Raw genomic sequence first — 24,549 nt, 5'->3', positions numbered from 1 at the left:
ACAAATACCATACGCTAGCACATATATATGGAGCCTAAGAAAAAAAAAAAAAGGTCATGAAGAACCTAGGGGCCAGACGGGAATAAAGACACAGACCTGCTAGAGAATGGACTTGAGGATATGGGGAGGGGAAGGGTAAGCTGTGACAAAGTGAGAGAGTGGCATGGACATATATACACTACCAAACGTAAAATAGATAGGTGGTGGGAAGCAGCCGCATAGCACAGGGAGATCAGCTCGGTGCTCTGTGACCACCTAGAGGCGGGGTATAGGGAGGGTGGGAGGGAGGGCGATGCCAGAAGGAAGAGATATGGGAACATATGTATATGTATAACTGATTCACTTTGTTAAAAAACAGAAACTAACACACCATTGTAAAGCAGTTATACTCCAATAAAGACGTTAAAAAAAAAGAATTAAGAGGTTTATTAATTATGTATTCCTGTGTAACAAATAGTCCAAAAACTTTAGCAGCTTAGAACAACAGACATTTATTATCTCACAGTTTCTATGGAAACAGATATAGGAAAACAGGTGCAAGTTAGCTGGGAGTGTCAAAGCCTCAGGCTCCGGCTCTCAGGCAGGGTGCCATCAAAACATTGGCAGGGCCTACAGTCATCTCAAAGCTCAACTGGGGGAGAGTCCCCTTCCAAGATTGCTCATGTTGTTGCTGTCAGGTCTTGTTTCTTTGTCACATAGGGCTCTCCACTGGCTCCCTGAATGTCCTCATGACATGGCAGCAGTCTAAGGTGTCGAAGCCAGAGAAAGGAAGATACAGTCCTTTATTATTTAATCATGAACGTAACATCCATCATTTTTGCTTTTTCTATTTGTTGGAAACTGTCACCAGATCCAGACCACATTTAAGAGAAGGATAATACACGAGGATAAGGAACATTAGGAGCCACCTCAGGAACTGTGTATCTATGAGGGATATAGAACAACTTTTTCTATGTATTTGACTTGGAGTGTGTGTCCCCTAAAAACTCTTGAAAATGTTTATATTTTCAAATTTATCTTTTATGTTGTCTGAAGTTATTACTGTACTCAGGTCTTCCCCATTCTTAGAGTACTTTCAAAAAATTAAACCCTAGGAAGATTTCTTATGCTATTTTTATGGATTACTTTTGTATTTAAGTATTTTAGCCATTTGAGCAATTTGGAAGTTACAAAGAATGAGGTATGGATTTTGCTTTATTTTATCCAAATAGTGAGCTATTTGTCTCAAAAATATGTATTTTTACATATAATAATTCAGCTTCCCTTTCCTGGATTTGAAATGCACAATGGCAGAATTTTACCCCATTCTACTCAAAATAAATAGATTGCTCCTCAAATCCTTGTGATTTCTTATAAAATTTTCTTTTATAATCTTGTGATTATAAAATAGGTATAACCTGTGAGAACAAAACTTGTTCTGAAAAAAATCATCTAACTCTTCATATCACAGAATCATTGTTCTAAATCTTAATATATATATATGTGTGTGTGTGTGTGTGTATATATATATATAGTTTATGCCATCATGTATCATATGACTTAAACTCTTAAGGACTTAGTTATATGATCCATGTAGGTGTAAACTTTGTATCTACTATATGAAGCAGTATTTTGAAACCATCAGCAATCACTTGATTTTGGGACTGTGAGTATATACTCCATAGTCAAAATTAGAAATTAATATTTTCTTATGACAATTAAAATTATGTGTGTAGATTCTTACTGCTACTCACTCAAGACCTAGGACTGCGGAGGAGCTGATCTATCAGGTTTTCTTGCTAGCTATCTGTTGCCAGTTACATACTTAATAATTGAGAACATAATTCACTTCTTTCAGTTTCTCAAAATCCTCCTCTATACAACCTCCCTTTGAGCTGAAAACTTTCCATTCAGTAAAGTGGGTTACTTTTGTCTGTAGGAACATGGTGGGTTAATGATGGCATAACAGCTCTCATAGTTTCTTGGAAAGTCTTGCATCTACTGCCACCCTCTGAAGTGGCAGGGTACGCAATACCTATTGTATTGTTCTCAGCTTCTTATGAAAATCTAAAACTTAAAGAGTTCTGTTTCTTATTCAGTTAAACTACTTGTCTGTATGATTCTTATTGTTGTTATAGTTACCTTGTTATATTTACCTTGCTTTCTGGCTATCAATACTTATGTCATTTCATCTGACTATTACTTCCTTGAGATCATACTATATTTCATAAGTTTTGTATGCTCTGCAGGGCTTAGCACAGTGCCTTGCACAAGATAGATAACGAAAATATGTTTTGAATGAAGTAAATCATAATGCACTGGTTGGTGTATTTTGTGTGTGACTGAAAAAAAATTTTTTTATAGTAAGCATACATGATGTTTGGCTGATGCCATACATTTTCACTTAATTCATTGTCTATTTTAACTGAAAATATTTTGTTAGAATATAAGGGAGTTTAAACTTTTATTTGGAAAGAGACGTAATTTCTTTGTAGCTGAAAACTTCAAAGGTTTGCTAGTGGTAGATTATCCTTGCCCGATATAATTATCCTATGTAGTTAGAGACTATACTATAAGACATTACCATACAAAAGTTCCTTGACTGTAAGGCTGTTTTCTTTGTTCACACATTTTCTCTCCCATGAAGTAAGGTTGTGATACACATAAAGTTAATATTTGAGAAATGACTACATTGTAGAGCTTCATTGGTGGTGACATTGGTCAATCACATGAAATTTATTAGAATTCTAGATGAACTCAATGTCATCAAATTCCAGTCCAATCTAACACTGACTTCCAAAACTGTGCCCTTCTCTCAAATTTCATGACCACATCCATAGTGCTGCATTATAATATTTCAGCATGTGGACAAGTGCAGAAATCATGCATACAGTGCTCACTTGTTATAAAAATTGAGAAAATAAATCTAAATACCAATAAAAGGAGAAAATAAAATCAACTATAACTTGATCATTTAGAGATAACATTTTAGTGTTTCCATCTAGATGTGTTTATTTGCATATAATATGAACCTGTCATATAGATATTCAATTTTTCACTTAATGTGTCATGAACATTATTTTATGTCAACCATGTACCGTGAACATTGTGTACTAAATATGCTTTTTAGAAATCAAATTCAGTGGCTTCATTAGAGTGGAGAGTAGCATATTTATTTTACCAATCCCTGATTTTTGACAATTTAAGCTCTTTCCAAATATTTATTATTATAAAAATTCTCACAATAAAAATTCATGTGCCTAGGTACTTACACACATACACTATTATGATATTCCTGATGTACAATATTGCTGTATTTCTTTCAATTACTGTATTTGTTTATATTAAACCCCACTTTTCCTGACTCTACCATTTCAGTCTCCACATATCATCAGAGTAATCATTTCACAATGACATTTATATGCCATGCCTCAGTTTAATCGTCTTCAGTGGGTCCCCATTGCCAGCCTGCATATCTAAAAGATCAAAGCATCCTCCTAGCCTTTGAATTCTGCCTCTTCCCAATTAGGATCTCTTGATTTTTACCTGTAGGCTTAGTTCTTCTCCAAATTCCCGGAGCAAATCCTGGTGATTTTATACTTAAAGGCATACATTCCTCAAAAAATTCTATTAAAATTCAGAACCTTCTCCCAACGACAAAACAAAAAATGTAGATAACTCCACGATGAAGCAGAATTTGGGTCTCACTTAGTCATAAATTCAAACTGTCATTTCAAATAGACATGATTTGGCTGATGTGAGCATTTCACAAAATAAGTGGTAAGAAACAGTTTTGTAAAGACAGTAGTACACAGAGGAAGCGTTTAATGTTATCTTTTAGATGTGAATGCAGAAACTAAGGTTCAGAAGAATAAACTTACTTTTCATCCTGCTTAGCTACGCAGTCTCTTTCTATGGAAAGCAGTAAATATTTATTATAGGTTAAAGGCAATGAAAATAATGGACCTGTAGCTGGCAGCCATGCCAGGTAGTTCTTGGCACTGACAACATTTACCATATAAGCAATGACTGTCAAATTTAAAGAGCAAACACATTTTCCAGGAAAAATCATTTAATATTCATTTGCCAAGCACAGGGTATATTCAATTTGAGGGTTAACACTTAAAAAATACAGACACGAAGCAGAAAATATTGATTTTAAAAGAAGAAAAGGGGAGGACATTTAAAAATCCATTTAAAATTAAAACTTTTCACAGAATCTCTAAAGTGGATCTAATAAATCCTGTGTCTCATATAAGAAACAGGCTTATTTCTGCTGTCTCAGATCATTTTGCAGACCCTTCGTTTAAGTCATGGCAGCTTAGCCAGTCTGGCAAAGACTGAAGGAGAAAGAAAACGTTATTTATAGGCTTCTTATAGGATATGAATTGCTCTTATTTCTTCATAAAAATTCTATTTAAAAAAATTTTTATTACTGTATTTATGTAGCCCACCATACAAGGGGCTCAAAAATACCACCACTCCACACACACATACACACCCACCAAAGTGAATTGGTATGAAACGGGGCCCATAATTTGTGAAAGAAAGGATCTGGCCTCAGCTTGGATCCAATTAGGATTAAATCCCACTCACTACCACCTGGAAATAAGAAAGCAATGAGAAGAGATGAAATGAAAGTAATGAAAGTAATTAGAGAGAGACAGAGACAGAGAGAGAGGGACAGAGACAGAGAGAGGGAAAGAAGAAGGTGAGGGGAGAAAGAGAGAGAGAGAGACTCTCAAGCTACAAAAATAGAAGCCATTGCCAGTCTAGTAATACCTGGATAAAGACAGTTAATAGACATTATCATAGGAATTCATCAAACTAGACACATAATGAAGAACCTTTAAAAATGTACTAGAAACAAATACAGACTAGGTGGAAGTCAATTTTATAATTACACAAAATTCTATCCCTATAATGGATAGAACACTATGGTATAAACAGAATTTAAATCAAAACTAATATTTCTGAATACTAGCTTGAAGAAAACATTACATATATTATACTTTTTAATTCTCAGAGATTAAATTTTATTTTCACTCACTCCTCACATTCAATTAAGCACAAAATCCTGTTGATTTTACCCGCATAACATCACTAGAGTATTCCCTTTCACTCCATTCCTTCTACCATATTTCCACTTCAGGGTTCTATCATCTCTCATTCAGAATATTAAAATATCTTCTTAGTGGAACTCCTTATCTCCTGTCTTGAGCACTCCTAACACATTCTCTACATTGAAGCTAGAAAAATCTTCCTAAAACTTTGTATGTTTTCATGTAATATTCCTCCTTAAAATTTGTCGGTAGCATCTTTTTACCTTCAGGATGAAAGACATCATCTATCCTATGGCATCCATGTCCTTTCACAACCCAGGCTTTGATTACCCTGTCAGCCTCATTCCTCACGCCCATCTCAGATTCACTGCCCATGTGCCATCTCTGCCAAGTCACCTGCAGTTCCCTCAAAACCGTCAGCTCTTTCTCCTCTGAACACTTGCTTATTCCATGCTTTCTGACAGCAGTTATTTACCTCAACATTTTGCCTGGGTAGCTCCTGATTATCACTTTGGCTAACCTTAGGTTTCTTCTCCACTAGGAAGCCTTGCATAATGATTTCTAGTTCAGATTTGTTATTTCCTTTAGAGAGTTCCATAATATTTTCATGTCCAATCTCTCATAATACTTAGTAAAAGTGTTACAGTGATTTCACTTGAGGTCATGGACATACTGAATGATCAGGAATGAAGAAAGTACAAAACACTGAAAGATGTTTGAAAAGTACTCACAAAGGGAACATGCCAGATAAAGGCAGTATCTGCCTATATATTATAACCTGCCCTAAGCATTGCCGTGGTGACTAACATAACGGTGTAGGTGGGAGATTTTGAGGCTTTAGGACAAGTTAGTGGAATAAGAGTCAAGACAGGAAGAAATAGTAAACAATGTAAAACAAGGAGAATAAAGAAGTCATACAACTGTGAATTAAAGAATGAAGTAGGAACTAGAAGAAAACTCCAACAGATCCGCTTTGGTGAAAAACAGGCTTGTTGTTTTCTTTGCAAGATTATGTAATCTACACAGTGGCCTTTCATGCACCACTCTTGGGAAAATAAGCTACTTTTTCACATTTTAATGAATGGAGTCATTTGTTTTTCATACCTCTCCTATTCTGATCTTCCAAAGTCATAGAGTCTTCATCAAATATTTTAAACTATAAATATCTAACAAATTAAAATAGAAATGTTATAGGAAATAAAAAATCTTTAATAGGAATCTTGCTTGTACTAGCTAATGAAAGCAGCATACAGACTGAAGTATTACCAAACAATGAATCCCATCAAACTGCTAATGGAAAGCCTTATAGCAAAATAATAAAAATGGTTTTTGAATGTGGTGTATGGCTACCAGTGGCATCATGCTAATCAAAACTCATATATGCCCACAGCTCTCCACAATTTCGTACAAACTCTTACCCTAATTTTGTTTCTCAGTCTTCCCTTACATATTTGTTTTCACTTACATCTATTTACTCTCTCATGAGCAGAATCTGAGTTGTCCAGTATTGATGCCTTTGTTTACACAGTTGTTTCCGCATAGAGTGCTATCTTTATCTCTCTACACATCTCCAAATGGTACTTGTATTCAAGGTCTAATTTAAATCTTACTTCTTTCATAGATAATTTCTTGGCCAATGTCTATTGAAATGCTATCTCTTAGCTCTGAATTATATTAGGATTTATCTTTTCATTTAGTGTCCTGCATTAACGATAACCAAACAAAAATGAGATTAAGTCTTTCACATTACTTGTAAACTGAGTCTAAAGGCACACTAAATGGCTAATTTAAGAATATTTTAGCAATCATAGTATTATTATATTGCTTACCTAGATAATTCTGAAAAGAAAATCATTCATGGATGCACATATTCTGTTATATAGTTTTATAATGAACAAATTATTTTTAAAATATTCCCTTAAAGCAGTGAGCTGATTGCTCTGTGTGGAGCAGATGCCCTGTCATTCCTTAGTCAATCTCTATTGAAATGAGTTTTTCCTACTCTAAACTATGGTGGACTTATCATCTCTTATTTACTGGTCTATATTAGCTATAACTGTGCAAACATGAGATTGTAAATTGAGTCTAAAGACATCTCCAAACAAATGGTTCAAAAATATTTTTTAGTAACAGTAGTATTATCAGAATAAGTATTACTTCTTGAAAAGATTCTATGAAAGGAATACTTTCAAGCTTTATGCATTCTGTGAACATTCATGTCATTACTTGACTATTTTAAAGGAATTTTCCCAAAGCACTGTTATGTATACTTTACGAAATTAAGTCTTATGGACCCCTGCTTGCTCCCTAGTCCTGCTGAGGCCCTCTGCCTCAGTGGGGAAGGTTCTTTCTCCATTTGAGTTCATGCAGCCAAAATAAAACCGAAGCTGAGATTGAAGCAGCTTTATTCAATGGTCAGAGAATGGAGAAGTAGAAACTTAGTTCACGAATCAACTTCTCACCTTAATGGTGAGAGGGATTTGCTTTTAAGGAATAAGGACGATGAGGGTAGGAGTGAGACTAATGACGGTGAGGCACGTGCATTGGTTTTCTGGGAAAGAAGCAGGGCTTCCCTGGAAATGGGGTACCACCCCTTTTCTGTCCTTTTTTGCTTTGTGACATCCGGTCATAGTCACCTGTAGGTGTGTCATATAGTATACTATACAGTAAAATAAGCATAAAATGAGACTCAGGGTCTGCTGGAGGTCAGATTCGTAGCCATTTTGGTTTCAGCTGATTCTAACCAGTTTTTGTTTTTCTCTACCTATAACTTCCTTTGTATCCAGACCCTGTGACTTAAAGATATACGTTAGTTCCTGTTCAAAGGAGGGATTGGTGAGTTTTGAGCAAGGGTCTGGTGGCAACTCTGGTAATACATAGAGCAGAGGCTCTTTCTCTAAATATTAGCCAATTGACTGGTAAATTTAATAAGGGTAAGCACTAAATTGAAAGGTAAAAGGCCACTTATGCCTCATCACGATAGAAGGGATTTGGGTGTAAAAAGTATTAAAACAAAGTTGTCCTTAGTACCCCTAGCAATTCACTGAATCCCAGACCTGAAAATGGTGGTTATTCTCCATTATGTGTGAAGTGTTCCAGTCGGTTTTACTGGAAGAAAGCTGAAAATTTAGAGTTTGCTCTGAACAATAAGCAAACAATAAGCAAAATAAACCAAAAAAATCTTAGTCATCTATGTTTTGAATTGGTAATATACTTATATGTTTCAAAATTCAAGAATTACAAGAATGCATAAAGAGTTTCTCTTCTTCTCCCTGCTCTTCAGCCACTTAATATCCCAACTGTGAGGCACCCAATTATACCAGTTTGTGAGACCTGTTTTAATTAAATTTATATTTCCTAAGCTGAAACAGGTCTGTATTTGCCTCATGAAATGTAGGTCAACAAGACAGTTATTGAGTAGCACCTTTGCCGGGAAGGTTCCTGGATACTCTGAGAAAGAATTATAGAGAGGGCATGCTAGGGGATATCTTAGTGATACTTAATATACTAATTCCTCCTCCCATTAAGAGTATGATGCATTCTTCCTTCTCTTGTGATCCTATTATGTGTTGGCCACTTTACTACAGTTGGTTTCATTATCCCTACTTTATATATGAGAACACTAAGCCTCACATAAATTAATAGTTTCTAATGGTCATGCCAACAATAAGTGGCAGATTTGGAGTCAGATTTGAATTGCAATTGTGGGACTCTAAAGCCTTGTTTTTTCCACTCACTGCTTAATCAGAGAAGGAAAATTCTTGAAGTCAGATTTCAGGAAGAATGAATGGGAAAACAGAGAAAGCCAAAACAGTTTAAAAATAGGTTTTTATATTAAAAAAATTAAAATGTAAAACAGCTTTTATAGACATATTACCTAAATTACCCATAGCAAATTTCAGTTACAAAACAGTTACACTGTTTACACAAGGTATTTGAACAACCTATCAGACTCACCTACTCATAAGGCGTTGGGAGATTGTTGAGGAAGGTCCTCTCATGGGCAGAAGTCAGGTTACAGAGAATAATTCACCAATCACTAAAATAAGAACATGTTACAGCACATAAACTTATTTTTCTTTTGTGATCTCAACGAACAATGCAAACATTATCCACACCAGAGCCCAAGAAGTACATGTATCTGTTATTCCCACTTCATAAGTGAGGACATAAGACACCCTGTGAGTCAACTGCATAGCCCAGTCCTATGCTCAGACTACATAAATACTGCTAATGTTAACATTCTAGGAAACAAGTGGAAGAAAAAATGTGATGCAGTAATGCCAGAGTGTTGCACTGTTCCTTATGGCTTCTTTGACGGCAGAATTAATTTCCTACCCGATGTAGTGAAGAATTTTAGATTATGAAATTGTTAATGAGCACGAAAGGGAGCTCCCTTCATTTCTTGGTCCCAAATGGCACAAAACTTAGATAAATTAAAATCTTGAGAAGCAGCATCCCAAATGGGAGGATCAATCTCCTTTAAAATACCTAAGGAATCCATCTGTGCTAGATTTCCATATATTTTAATAGTTGATTCTAAAATACATCTACCCTCTCTAATCAACCACCACCCTTCAAAGTTGACTACATACACATAATTTCCCAGTAATTGCTCCACAGAATTCAAGACCCAGGGTAAATAGACCCTGTATATCACTAAATCAGGATTATGGTACACAAAAAGCGGGAACAATTTCTAGAGGTGTCTCAAACTTACTGTGAGATCTAGCCCATCCAAGCCTGATCGCAAGAGAGCAAGTAAAAGCCACAGGCAGATGAAAGTCAATACCATTAGCAGGGCTGAAGCTGAGGAATTTATCTGCTGTTGGATACTGACGGCCTCTGGCTAATCAGGCATCTAGCATGATGTATTTTCACTTTAGATAGAGGGGGAGGAGAAGAGAATGTTGCAAACATGGATGTTAACTCACTAAGAATTGAATGCAGGGCCTAGTTAAATTCCTATTGGAAGGAAAATACACAAGGCTAGTGACTAGACTCACTGATTAATATATATGGTTGAAAGGTTTTTCTGGAAACAGGAACTAATCTAGCCTTCCCTTGAAATCTGGACATTGCACTAAACTTGTTCCAGGATGGGAGAGACATTCAAAAGTTTTGGTCATTTAACAGCTTTCTGATTTCCGTTTATTGTTAGCAAAAATAATACAAGTTTCCTCTAGAGACAGGCTTCCTTCCCTGTGACGGTAAGAGGAGAAACTAAATTGAGTTTGATATCTAAACTTTCATGCCTACATGTGTAAACCAAAAACAACAAAAAGCCCAAACCAAAACGTCCCAGACTCTACAGCAGTGCTGTTCAGTAAAAATATAATGTGAACCACATATACAATTTGAAATTTTCTAATAGCCACTTAAAAAAAAAAAGTAATAGCCACCTGTGGCTAAGAGCCTAACTATTGGGCAGTGCAGCCCTAGAATTCGACTTCAAAAAAAAAAAGGGAAAAACAAAGCAAACAGAACCCAATTTCAATAAAGAGGACGTTTAGAGTTGGGCTGTGATCGCTGATTTTTGGTGTCTGGAGAAAGGAGGCCCAGGAGTAAGAAAAAAAGGAGAGGGCAGTGAAACGAAGCGTGATTGCTGCATCTCCAGAGAAGCCTGCTCTCCCCACCATGTTAGCCCAAGCGTTGAACGGCTGCCTAGAGGTGACGAGGTGTGCGGCCGATCCTAAAGGGTCACCGTCGCTTGGGCTTCAAAGCCCGCTTGCCCGGGATTAGAGCCAGTGGGGTGGGGAACGCAGATTTCGGGGCTCCGCGGTGGAGCCGCCAGGGCGCCCTACCTGTCGAGCAGCGGGGTGTGAATGTGCAGGTGTTTCACGGCCACCTTAACGCGCCAGTCTGCGTGGCGGGCAGAAGACACGGTGCCGGACGCGCCGCGGCTCAGGTAGCGCAAGTCGGCGAGCTTGTGGTACGGGAGGGTGAGCAGGACGCTGCAGATGGCCTCCTCGTTCATGGTAGCGGGTGTCGCGAGCACTCAGGCAGCCGGTCGATTCCGGAAGTGCCCGCCGCTTCCCCGGCTCCACCCCCTGCGCGAGCCGCGTCGGCAGGCCCTACAGCCTGCCGGACATGAGGTCACGAGGCCGTCCATTCTCCGCGCAGCCCACGCCAAGCCGCTGCTTATCCGGAGCCGGAGCGGACTCTTCTCTTCTAGAGACTGGTCAACTCTGCGGCGGCGGGGCGCACAGGGGAGAAGCTTCCTCTCTCCGACCTGGCCCTCCCAGGTGCTGCCTGCCACCGGAGCCCGCCTGTCAGAGCTCCACCATCCCCAGACTTCTCAGGCGACGTCAGCGGCGGATGCCGAGGCGGGGATGAGGGCCACTGGCCCGCGATCCTCCCAGCAAGGCTCCGGCCTCGGCCTGAGGCCCGAGATCTCTGCCTTGTGGCGCCCAGATGACGTGTGCCACACCGGCGGGGCTCGGGCGGGGGCTTGGGAGTGGGGAAGTGAGCCAGGGGCGCTCAATTTGTCTTCTCTCCACCCAACCCAGTAGGTTGGAAAGGTTTTCTTTTGGGGAAATTTCCTCTTCGCAGCTCCACAGCCAGTCAGCGAACCCTCCCACCCAGGAGGAATCGCCTCTGGTCCCATCGGCGCGTCTTCCGGGAGTCACCAAACACCACACAGAGGTAGTGGGGTGGGTGTGGCAGCTGCCATTTCCTGACTCCAAGCCTGCGCGGAAAGCCCTTTGAGGACGTGCAGTGGTGACTTACTAGGGCTCCGCACTCCTCAGCCCGGTGAGTCAGGTAGGGGTGTAGATTCACTTGCTTATCTGGACTCCAATCTAACCTCACTTCCAACTACTTTAGTCGTGTGGGGGTGGCTGATAAGCCCTGTCAGAGTTTAATCCTGTCTAAACCTTCAGATGTTTAGTTCCTGTTGGGTGCTTCTCTACTAGGGACGTATTTTTCTGACTTTTTTTTTCTCTCCTGACGTCCATAATTACAGACAGAGATTGAAAAGTAACCTTGAGAGAGTCCTTCCCTTGATTCCAGGTAAGCCTGCAAACATTACTTTCTTATAGATCTGGGAAGAATGCGGTGTTTAATGCCAATCAAAAAAGACTGCAAAGATCTTTTTACCTTAAACAAACACTTTTCTACACCAGAAATGATTATTTTGCAAAGTGTGGTGCAAATATTATACACAATACCAAGTCCATGCTAGGCATTTAATGAATTCTAAAGCAAAAGTAATAGGGAATGCCTGACTTCAATCAGGGATTTCTGCCTACAGAAAATCAGTGCTTCCTGTATTTTTGTATTGCCTGAAATGAGAGTAGCAGTGTTACATTTTACAATAAATGGAAGCTGTAATGAAAGAGTGTGTTTTAAAATTTGATAATTTAAAATAAAATACTTAGCTCTAAAGATATGGTCTGATAATCTGTGGTTCATTCCTTAATAAGCTTTTTCTACAAAAAGTGCTCAGAAAACTTTTCCCATTCATTCATTCATCCAGTCAGTTTACAAACTAAGAATTCTAGAGAAAGAGAACAAAAATTAAGAAGGGAGGAAATGATCAAAATAATAATGCAAGAATTTCTTCCAGGACCAAAAGACAAAGATGTTCATAGTTAAAGGACCCACCAGCTACCCACAGTGAATGAAGAAGGACCTATGTTAAAGCACACCATTAAAAAGATCAGAACACGAAGAATAAAGAGAGGATTTTAAAAGTTTTTAGAGGGAAGAAGCAGGAATAAACGGATGGGAATTAGAATGGCATTGGGTTTCTCAACAATAACTTTTATGCTAAAACACTACAGTGAAATTTCAAGTTTTGTAAGACAATAACTTCCAACCTAGAATCCTGTAGTCAAACTATCCATCAAGTGTAAGAGTAGAATAAAAACATTTTCACATATACAAGGATGAAAACATTTATTTTCCATCCATCCATCCACCTTTTTTTTTTTTTTTTTAAGGGAAAGTTACTAGAGGATGTGCTCCAACAAAACATGAGAGCAAGACAAGAAAGAGAAAGACATGGGATCCAGAAAAAAGGACCAGGAGAATGTGAAGGGAAATGCCAGGGTGAAAGATATGTGGCAGAATTAGAGAGCAATCATTTTCACCGGAGAAGGAAGATGGCAGACTCCAAGAAGAAAGACTGGTTAGTGTAATTGAATTTATTTAGATTACTAGTTTTGAGTATTTGGGTAGTTACATTGATAGATGTTTGATAGATCTAATGAAATACGTGATAAAATTCGAGAGAGAACTTAAAAAATATAAGGAAGTAAAAAACAGAAGCAATTATTAATTCCATGAAAACTAAAAATTAGACAAGAATGGAAACAGCGTTTCTCCAACTGTTGTGTGGTGAAAATTCTAAGACTTTTTAGAGCTTCTGAAATACTCGTGTATTATAAACCTCGAAGGAGAGAACATGCAGCATAGAGCACTCTGAAATTTATGTATATTTTTAATCACATTACTTTAAAATTTTTAAAAATTAGTATTCACATGGTTCAAAATTTAAAAGTGTAACAGACAGATAATTCAATAGAAAATTAGGCAAAACACTTAGATACTTCACACAAGGGTATATCTAAATAGCAAATAGTACATGAATGTGAAAAGGTGCTCGACATCATCAGTCATTAGAGAACTACAAGTTAAAACCACAGTGCAATATCACTACACAAATACAAGAATAAAATTAAAAGGACAGAATATAGCAAGTGTGGGTGAGGTTTTGTAACAATTGGAGCTCTTGTACATTGCTGGTGGGAGTGTCAATTGGTACAATCAATTTTGCAAACTGTATGGCAGTAGTATTAAAATTGCAGTTATGAGGATCCTCAGCAATTCCTTGCCTAGGTATATGGACATGCATATGCATATACTAGAAAGTTCATAGTAGTGCTATTTATAATAGCTTCAAACTGGAAATTACCCACATATCCATACATAGTAGAATGAGTAAATGATTTGTGGCCCATTTACACAGTGGAATACTAAACAGCAATGATATTGAGCAGTGTACAATATGATGAATTGCACAAATACAATACTGGATGGAAAAGCCAGACACAGAAGAGTATACATTTTATGAGTCAATTCCTGTTAAGTACAAAAGTAAGCAAAACTAGCCTATGCTTTTAGAAATCAGGATAATGTCTGCTCTTGTAGAGTGGTCATAGTGAGTAGAAGGGACAGGATGAGGCCTCTGGGGTGATAGAAATGTTCTGTTTCTTGATCTAGGACCTAGACTCTTGGTGCCAGTTACATGGGTATGTTCAGTTATGAAAATTCTTTGAGGTTACACAATGTGCACTTTTCTGTGTATATATATGTTATACTTCAATAAAAGGTTAATAGGTTTAAATACAAAATAAATAATATATGTGGGTGTATATTATGTCTCTTACTTTTATTTAATTAGTATTACAGTATATACCTGTTCACCTTGCTTGTCTTTCACTTAGTAATCTATTTCGGATATCTTTCCATACAAATGCATATAAAGCTTTCTCATCTTTTTTTTTTTTAATGATGGATATGCCATAATTTACCCCTCATTGGTGGACACTTAGCTTGTTTCCACATATTTACTATTACAAATTATGCTGCAATAAGTAATCATATATGTCATTTCATACATGTGCAAGTGTATCCATATATATGCCCTAGAAGCTGAACTGCTGGACAAAAGAGTTATGTTCGTTTGTAATTTTGGTTTGTATTGTTGAATTGACCTTCACTGAGGTTGTTCCAGTTTTCTTTTTCTGCAGACAAATGAGAGTGCTGTTTCTCCACACACCTTCTTTCATTTCTTTTCGAGATAGTATAATGTTGATCTGCTGATTCCTGTATTTCAGTGCTTTTAAAGTCATTTAAATGCTAAGATTCTTTTTATTGCAGACCTTCTAAATATCTGGCTTCAATTTGCTTATCACAACATCAAACCTTTAGCTTTCATGATAGTTTCACCATTATAGAGCTAAAACTATGTATTCTTAGTGATATGTACATTGTTTAATTAATGCCCATAATGAATGGCTAATGACAGAAAACCTAAATAATACTAATGCTAAACTACATCAACTAAATGAGAAACAAAAAACATGAGAATAATTATGCAAATTAGGCTAAAAAACAAGCCTCACACCTATATGTTGAATTCATCTATTCAAAATTCTGTAGAATCATATTAAGTCATATTTTCCATTTACTGAGAATAAAGGTTATTTATATCTGCATGTGCTATTTTAGGGACATGGTAGCTTGAAATGGCATGCTTGAAATCTCTCATAGTCTGTTTTTTTGTTTTGCTTGTTTTTTTAACTTCAATGCCTTTTATTCCTGTAAGCTCTTTATATTTATTTATTTTTCTAATTTTTTTAAAAATTAATTTTTATTGGAGTATAGTTGCTTTACAATGTTGTGTTAATTTCTGCTGTACAGCAAAGTGAATCAGCTATATGTATACATATAATGTCCATCGACAGAGGAATGGATAAAGAAGATGTGGTATATATATGCAATGGAATATTATTCAGCCATAAAAAGGAATGAAATTGGGTCATTTGTAGAGACGTGGATGGAGCCAGAGACTATCATAAAGAGTGAAGTAAGTCGGAAAGAGAAAAACAAATATCATATACTAACGTTTATATGTGGAATCTAGAAAAATGGTATAGATGATCTTATTTGCAAAGCAGAAATAGAGACACAGACGTAGAGAACAAACGTATGAACACCAAGGCAGGAAGTGGGGGGGTGGGTGGGATGAATTGGGAGATTGGGATTGACAGATATACACTATTGCTACTATGTATAAAATAGGTAACTAATGAGAACCTACTGTATATAGCTCAAGGAACTCTACTCAATGCTCTGTGGTGACCTAAATGGGAAGGAAATCCAAAAAAAGAGGGGATATATCTCATAGTCTTTAAAATTAGAAACAAGACAGAAAAGTTGAAAAATAAACCACTTAAAAAAGTACAAATGCAAGAATTAAAAACATCTCATATTCTAATTTTTTCTATTTTTTGGTCTAAAAGCATCTGGTAACCATTGGGGGAAAATGGGTGAAGGATATGTGGGACCACTCTATTATTTTTACAACTTCCTGTGAGTCTATTATTATCTCCAAATAAAAAGTTTTAAAAAGTTGTACCTGGGTGTATTCGTTTCCAGGGACTGCCATAACAAAGAACCACAAGAATTATAAAAAGGTATGTAAAGGAGAAGTAAGGCTTCCTGATTCTTCAGATCTCCAGTTCACCTCCCCTAAGACAGCAAATAAATTTAACAAATATTATGTGCCATAATGCTAGGTGCTGGAAATACAGGGATAACAAAAGACACATGGTCTCTGTCCTTAAAATGCTTTTAGTGTTCTAAGGGAGATAGAACCTAAGCATACAATTACAGTAGAGTGTGATAAATGTTCTGGTAGGGAAGTCCAGGGCACACTCAGAAATTAGGAGAAAGAAGCCTGCATGGTAATTTAATGAAGAGAGGTAAGGCAAACTGCCCAAAGTCATAGAGTTTTTAAACTACAGAGACATGATTCCTGCACAAATCTATTTGAATTAAAGCTCATATTCTTTCTGGGAACTGTTTGCTGTGTCACTAGGGTATTACATTTTCAGTTTCACTTTATATGATGTCTCAGGAGAGGAATTTAGTAGCAAGAGGGAATTTCCCAGCTACAAAAAGACAGTGATGGACAAAAATTTATTATTAATGGACATTTCATGGGAAATTCCATTTTCTTTTGACATTTTAATCGGCAGGTTTCCAAGAGTGTGGAAAGGTATGTTACCAGTAGCTCAGTCTGCATTTAAAAATTTTAGCTCCTGAATTAAGCAGGATATTTTGCTTTTTCAAATGTCTTCAGAACTCAAAATCATTTTCTCCAGCTGTCACTCCTAGCTTGTAAGCAAAATATACTAAGATATATTTTTTAGGCAATACACACACACACACACACACACACACAAAGCCACACTTTTTTTTTTTTTTTCTGCTTTAGGCAGTGGCTATATGAAAGATTATAAGTTCAGTACCCTTTTTAGTATCCTTTTTTGGGCAAGTATAGACCAAGTTGTAGAAGAAGGCAGAGCTTTTCTTATTGTAGTAGCCAATATAGTGTAGGTCAGGAGTCCCCAACCCCCGGGCCGCAGACTGGTACCGGTGTGCAGCCTGTTAGGAACTAGGCCGCACAGCAGGAGGTGAGCGGCTGGCAAGCGAGCGGAACTTCATCTGCTGCTCCCCATCGCTCCCCATCGCTCGCCATCCGCCCCACCCAGTCCGGGGAAAAATTGTGTTTCACAAAACCGGTCCCTGGTGCCAAAAAGGTTGGGGACCACTGGTCTAGGTCATAACAGCGCCGGCTGGTGCAATTTGGAATCGGAAACATGACTGAAGCAGGGGTCCAATGTCAGCAGCTGAACAGGTTGCCAGAGAGAACTCTAAGGTTTATTGGGAACTAAGGAACACTCAGGAAGCTTCTTTGACTTAATTTTTATAATTGTAAAAAGGAATAGAAATGTCTGCCCTGCCAGGGAAACCTTGTTGCACAACTCCTGCCAAGGACACTGTTCACACTGGGGAGGTGCCATTCACGTGGAATACGTTATGAATGGGCCCCCTAGAGTTGTGCGATGTGGAGGCCCTATAGCCTACCTGTCTCCCAGGATTGTTCTGAGAGACTCAAGTTTTACAATGAATATAAAAGAACTTTATAAGTTATAAACCTGTCAATCTATGTAAATAATAATAATAATAGTTATTTTCCTGGCCAGCTCTGCCCTTCAAGCAAAACATTCTTATCTAGTTTAAGAAAGAGAAAAGCAGCCCTTATTAGCTGGGAGCTGGCCTGGCACTCCCAATGAATCTGTGGCATTCTCCTGTTCAATATAAACACTTTCATAGAACATCAACGTCAGACAGGACTATTTTGTCACTGTAGTGGAGCAAGAAAAAATGAGACCACTTCATTATCATGTTTGAACAGACAGAGGTAAAAACATTGTTCAAACCACAAAAATGAGCAAACATTGCCCTTTCCTGGCTAATAATAAGTGCCTGCTTCTTCTTTACCAATTATAGCTTTATCTCAATTTCATTATTCTCACTGTCTAGATATAAATTATTGAGATACCTGATCAGAGAATCCCTCCTGCTTCCAGACAGCATCCAATGCAGGGAAGATACCCGTTTCCTTGAATGCTCCTCAGAATCACCTACAAGAAGTCCAAATCCTATGATAAATTATTTCTAACATCCTCTTACTGAGATGTCCTGATTCTTCATGGTACACATAACTCCTGCTTGCAATGAGTCAGTAAACCCAGATTTATAGAACTGCAGATGTGTTCCTGGTGGTCTTTGGATAGAGGACATTGGCAGATTCATAGAGCAGTTATTATGAATGCTCTATGGAGCCCTCACTGTCTGCATTTCAGTTAAAGAACTGGCTCCTCTAACTTCTCTAGGGACTTAGCTATGGTGTAGGTTCTTTTTCATAGCCCAGAACTCCTGAGGAAGAGATTCTGGTTGGCCGTAATATCCCCCTTCAAGTCCTTTGTGGATTATGGGGATATGGACATGAGGTACTGAATTTCTAAAACAGCAACAACAACAACAATATCGACAACAGCAATAATAACTAAGACTTATAGGTTAAGAATCCGCCTGCGAATGCAGGGGGCACGGGTTCAAGCCCTGGTGCGGGAAGATCCCATATGCTGTGGAGCAACTAAGCTCGTGCACTACAACTACTGAGCCAGCTCTCTAGAGCCTGCAAGCCACAACTACTGAGCCCACGTGCCACAACTACTGCAGCCCACGTGCCTAGAGCCTGTGCTCCACAGCAAAGAGAAGCCACCGCAATGAGAAGCCCACACACCACAACAAAGAGTAGTGCCTGCTCGCCGCAACTAGAGAAAGACCGCGCACAGCAACGAAGACACAATGCAGCCAATAAATAAATACATTTATTAATTTTTTAAAAAAACAACCTAACACTTATATAATGCTTGCTACGTGTCAGGGACTCTTCTAAGCAATTTCCATAGAGTCACTCACTTAGGACACCAACACTGTGCAATAGATGCTCTTATGACTCTAACTTCGCAGATGTAGAAACTGAGGCACAGAGATGTTAATTACTTGTGTAAGGTCCCACAGCTATTCAGAGGCATAGCCAGCAATTGAACAAAGGAAATTATGTTGCTGTATTCTGAATCAGTTCAGCTGTTCTCATGAAGTAATAGAGTACTGAGAGATGGAGTGTGAATGATTTGGCACCACTCAACACACTTTTATATGAAGAGTTATTTTATACGTGAGCAAGGATATCTTTTAAAGGAGTTCAGTCTAGCCATCTTAAAGTGTTGATGTGTCTCTTTAATAATAGTGTCTGTTAGGAATCATTTAAACTTTATGGAAGTAACTCCATTGGCTATAATTTGCTTTTTCTTTTACATATGAACATTTTAATTCGGCATTTATTGACTGTCTATGATGAGAATGGCTCTTTGGTATGTAGTATGGGACAAAAGCTCTACATTGCTATCTACAGAATAAATAAGCTCTACACTGCTGTCTACAAAACTGATGACTAAAGTCTTTATATACATCATGATGATTTAAGTCTTTATATACATCATTTTTATCGTTTAGAAATCTTCCTTATTATAATAACAACTTGGAATTGGAATATAATTGGCATTAACTGATCTGATTCTAGCAGAAAAATATGGGGCTTCGGCACCCAATAGAGTTAAAAGTCTCCTTCTTCATTAATCTATGTGCATGACCTCTTTGGTATTTTGTAATCTCAGTGAGTCTCATTTCCTTCAACTATTAAATAGTGAAAATAATACTTTTCTTAAGGGTGTTAGGAGAATTAAATGGGATAATGTGCATAAGATTATACCCAATAAGTATTAGTTTTCTTTCTCAAAGTAAAATATTTGGGCCTTGCCAATTTTAGTCTAAGTGAGAATTATCAACTTTATGATTGTCAAGGCTGGGTTATGAATAGTGAAAAATGACTTAAAAACTGTGTAGCCATGCTGTTGTTTCAAATGTGATCTCTATGCAGACATGGACCGTATCTGTTTTGTTCAACAGTGCCTAGGACAATGAAAGTGATAATAATACACCTACTATCACCTTAGACTGTGGAAGGATGTTATGGTCAGTAGAAGACTGCAGTTCTTGGGTGAAAAGCATGCAGAATTCTCTAGTGTGCTCATTTCAAGTTTTTGTGTTTTCAAAGTTACACGTTCATGTTTAAAAGTCATTATAGTTCACAAAGGTAAATAGTAATAATAATATTATGACATCTATTATGACAAAAGTACAGGATTTTAAAAAATCTTTGCAGCCAATATTCTGATAACTCTCTGAGTCTAAACTGTATCTCTAAACTCTTAGACTGTAGTCTAAGTAGAAGTAATATATTCTTTCACCTATTTAGAAAATTAAAGTATTATTAAAGAAACCACGTACAACTGAATATGTTGGATGGAAGATATTTGATTTCAAGCATAATTAGGTATTAACTTAAGTTTATTCCTTTTAGTAGATTTAGTGAAAACTTAGTCATCTGATTGAATGAATATATCAATCTTCTTTAAAAACTTATTATGAAATAAATAGATGAAAGAAGTATTAAAATTGAAATACTAACTTCTCACACATAAAAATGTTTTACATTCTACCAAATACAATATCATTAAGACAAGCTTGTGTTGTAACTATTACCCCTATAGAGATATGATGGGGCTAATAAATGATATTATAAAGACAGGAAGATTCCAAAAAGAAAGGGAAGAAAAAAGATAAGCTACTATGTTACCAAACCTACAAGTCAGGTAAGATACTTCTCTTCCCCTAGGAAGGAGTACTGGCCTGATGAAGGAAGGGGAGTGGATGGTACAGCGAGAGCCTGGGTACGTTATTCCAGTGAAAGAACTCCCCCTGGAAGAAAATACGTGGAATGAGGGGATGGTGGTAAGTGTTCTCCCCAACAATTCCCATTTCAAAGATGGGAAAACTAAGTCTAAGAGTAGATTGACTAGCTTCAAGTATTACAAGTAAAAGGTGATAGAACTGGGAGTAAACCAGATGGTTTATTTCAGGTTTATCAGAGGGCCCTTATTAATGAGGTACACGATATAGTATCCTGGAATCACAGTAAAACCAGGACCTATACATGTAAAAGTCAGAGCCGAATATCATAAATTTGCAGCTTTCTTTATATTTGCTTTGTGATGAGGTAATGAACTTATTAGAATAAAAGCATTGTATATATTTTTATTTAGTGAGTACTCAAATGGTGCATACATCTGAATTAAATGCCTGAAATATCTCAGTTATTAAGAAGCTATCATTGGAGACGTAGCAGAGTGTACATATGTTTATGCACGCAAATATTTAACAGAAACACAGTAAAAAGGTTCAATTATATTCATGCTGAAGTATGGAAGTTACCAGAGAGTTAGTGAACGAGGAATTTAATCACTATTATTTTGTAGAGTGTAAATGATTGAGAAAAACTTACAGAAAGGTGATCTGAAGGTCAGTTCAAAGGAGAGAATCATTTTTCGTTGTTTCCAGAGAGTTTTTGGTACATTTTAGAGAGGGCTACAAAATCCAAGAATGAGAACCACGTCCCACCAGGACAACTGGTGGGTCTGCATGTTGCAAAGAAGCAATAGCATGGTGAATGAAGTGTGTACCTCACTACACTCTGGGCAATAAAATGTTTTAAGAGTCAGGTTCCATAATAAGAGTTTGTAACATCTTACCTATAATTTGTGGGTAGATGGGCAAAGGCTTGGCCTTAATCACACATATAAAAACACGTTAACAAGATCATGTTTGGTTTTAACCCCAGTCTCTATTTTCGTACCTGCATTGCTTATCCTTACTGAAACTTGCTTTCCTCATCCGTAAGGGAAGTACTTTATGAACTGTGACATACTAATTAATTTTAGTTTTGAATCATGGCTCTTCTTTAAGGTTTTCTTTGTTCTAGTTTAGTGTCATTTGAGGGTGAGCACTGCACAAGGCACATATAGAAAAACACAGGGTATTTCCTGCCTTCCAGGAGTTTCAAGAAAAGAGAGAACAGTTTTTAGAGGCTTAGCACTTATTCCACTCTTGCATGTTTCCCTACTAACACGGTTTCTAAAATTACTCATCTGTGTGGAGCTCAATAAATATTTCTCCACTAACTAACATAAGACAGGCAGATCAAATAATTAGATGTAACACTTTCATTCATACAATATAGCGTGTTATCTTACAGATGAAAATTGGCAACATGTTCAAAGAGTAACCAAGCTGGCTTTTAGGATCTAGCTGTGTCAGTCAGTTTTGGTTTATTATCTCTCTCCTCTGCCTGCTGTATCTTGTATTTATTTATGTCACCTTCATGTATAACTTCTAAACTATAAGAGCTAGCCACTATGGCTTTGAATGTAATGAAGTCACAGTATGATGAAGGAATTGTTTTCTAATGCAACTCTCCCTAAACCTCAAAACATTAGAATAATTCTGTAGTCGTCCATTTGCCTCAGTTACTGCTCAGAGCGCTAATGCAGCAGGTTGTGTGCCTGGGCAGTATGGGGTACTTGCTTTCACTGCTGAGCTTTCTAACACTACAAATAAAACATAGATTATTCAGAAAGTACAAAGGTTCAACATCTTCCCACAAAATCGTTGATGAAGTTATTTCATTAATTAGCTCTTAAAAACAAAACAACTGATAACAACAGGATACCTATTGATTTATGAGGTAAACAATTTCCTTTGAAAAGATAAATATTGATGCCAATACACTGGTGATGAAGTGAAGCCTAGGGGATGAGGGGCTCCTCATGTGGGGATGAGGCCAGCTAGCAGGCGTTGTCTGAGTCAGGACCTTGAGCTGGGTCAGGAGGTATAGACCTTATAACTCTCTTATTGATCATTGATCCTGGGGGTGAATGGCAACATCCTGTGAGATTTCTGAGTCAGTTCTGAAGTAGGTTCTCGTTCGAGTTGGGCAAACATGTAAGAGCAGTATATAATTGCTTGGGCACCAGCCCAACCTGGAGTTGATGCTTAGGATGAGGTAGGTAGACAGAGACTAAAGGATCAATTTTTTAAACCAATGAGAAAATTGCTGAAGTTGCTCTACTCAGGCCAGGCGTTGCGGGGTGCAGAGTACAACTGAGGAGTGGTTTATCCTTAATTCTTAAGTGTGCTAAAAGTAGAGGTGTAGTTTTATTATATGGTATTTTGGGTCAGTAATGATAGTCGTACATACATGTCTGCTTCTATATGTTACTTATACATTATATATATTACATATGTGTATCTATATATGACATTAGTTCATACATGTACATTGTATAAAATTTAGAAGAATCAAAAGGGGTATAGTGAAAAGTTAGTCTCTACCCCTTTCTATGCCTCCCAGCCACCAATTTCCCTCCTGGAAGGTGAATTACAATTGCCAGTCTCTCACTTCCTCCTTTCATGCTCTTTGTTCTAGCCGATTAATCTCCCCAAGCCCAAGGGCTCCTGCTCAGAAATTTTCCAGCTTCTGCATTTTCCTGTCTGGTTAAATTTAACCTTATTTACCTATCTTTCAAAGCCTCAATGTTTTATTTATTCTTCTTTAATTTCTTTTGTCCAGTTCTCCTAACAAGCTCCCTATGTCTCATTCCTACATGTACTTGTTCTCACTTCTCATTCATGATCTTCTCTCTTCTCTAGTCTATGTGAAATTTGTGCTTCTTTGAGACTGAAGTCAGACCCTATTTCTTCTGACTGCTCCACCCATCCCCATTGATTTCCTTCTTCTCTGAACTCCTAGGCATCTACAAAGTGGGTTATGCTTCAGTATCCCAAAATGATGCCAAAATATGTTAAATAAAATATTAAGCTGCATTATTTGGCTGGAACTATATAAATCCAAAGAGGCAAAGAGGTTAGCTCAAAGCTATCAGCTGTTACAATTATCTTTGATTAATGAAAAAAGTTAACATACAGAATTTTTCAAAATATGGTTCTTGCGGGGAAAGAGAAAAAGGAGTACTTGCTGGGGAGAAGTTGCAAACCACTAACTGTACACACATCTAGTACCTAATTATGTAGTCAAGTGGTTGAGAGCATGACCTTTGAAGTCAGGCACACCTAGGTTTGACACTCTCTGATCTTTTGGAGCCTTGGTTTCTCAACAAGGAAATGAGTTAGCAGGTAAAGCACTCAGCACAATGCCTATTGTATGGTAAATGTTCAATAAATGTTATGTGTTATTGTTGTTGTTGTTAAATCTTATTTGCTATTTTGTAAGGTTTGTCTCCTGTGTTGGGCAGAATAGTTGACCCTCTTCCCCCTCCAAATGTCCACATCCTAATCACCAGAGCCTCTGAATGTTACCTTACATGGCAAAAGGGACTCTGCCGATGTGACTAAATCAAAGATATTAAAATAGGGAACTTATTCTGGATTATCAGGTAGACCCAAT

The 24,549-nt window shown here is 37.5% G+C and overlaps 2 long non-coding RNA genes across 3 annotated transcripts; one reads left to right on the top strand and one right to left on the bottom strand.

Annotated features, from left to right (window-relative positions):
• Positions 1 to 475: 475 nt before the first annotated feature.
• On the bottom strand, positions 476 to 11,635 carry LOC149746989 (uncharacterized). Its single transcript, XR_016388417.1, has 3 exons — positions 10,847 to 11,635; positions 9,000 to 9,081; positions 476 to 744 (listed from the first exon to the last, which is right to left on the bottom strand). It is a non-coding gene; the product is annotated as an uncharacterized LOC149746989 (long non-coding RNA).
• LOC149746988 (uncharacterized) lies at positions 9,281 to 21,591 on the top strand. Of its 2 annotated transcripts, XR_016388419.1 has the most exons (4): positions 9,281 to 11,795; positions 12,007 to 12,053; positions 12,986 to 15,636; positions 20,926 to 21,591. It is a non-coding gene; the product is annotated as an uncharacterized LOC149746988 (long non-coding RNA). The 2 variants fall into 2 exon arrangements; XR_016388418.1 differs by having other exon boundaries at positions 9,282 to 12,053.
• The last annotated feature ends 2,958 nt before the right edge of the window (positions 21,592 to 24,549 follow it).

Source organism: Delphinapterus leucas, chromosome 17, assembly GCF_059928025.1.
Source record: "Delphinapterus leucas isolate spDelLeu-1000000601 "Yukka" chromosome 17, BTC_Dleu_Yukka2, whole genome shotgun sequence".
Classification (NCBI taxonomy): domain Eukaryota; kingdom Metazoa; phylum Chordata; class Mammalia; order Artiodactyla; family Monodontidae; genus Delphinapterus; species Delphinapterus leucas.
Note: the sequence above shows the minus strand (reverse complement) of the source record. Positions and strands in the feature narration are given on the sequence as shown.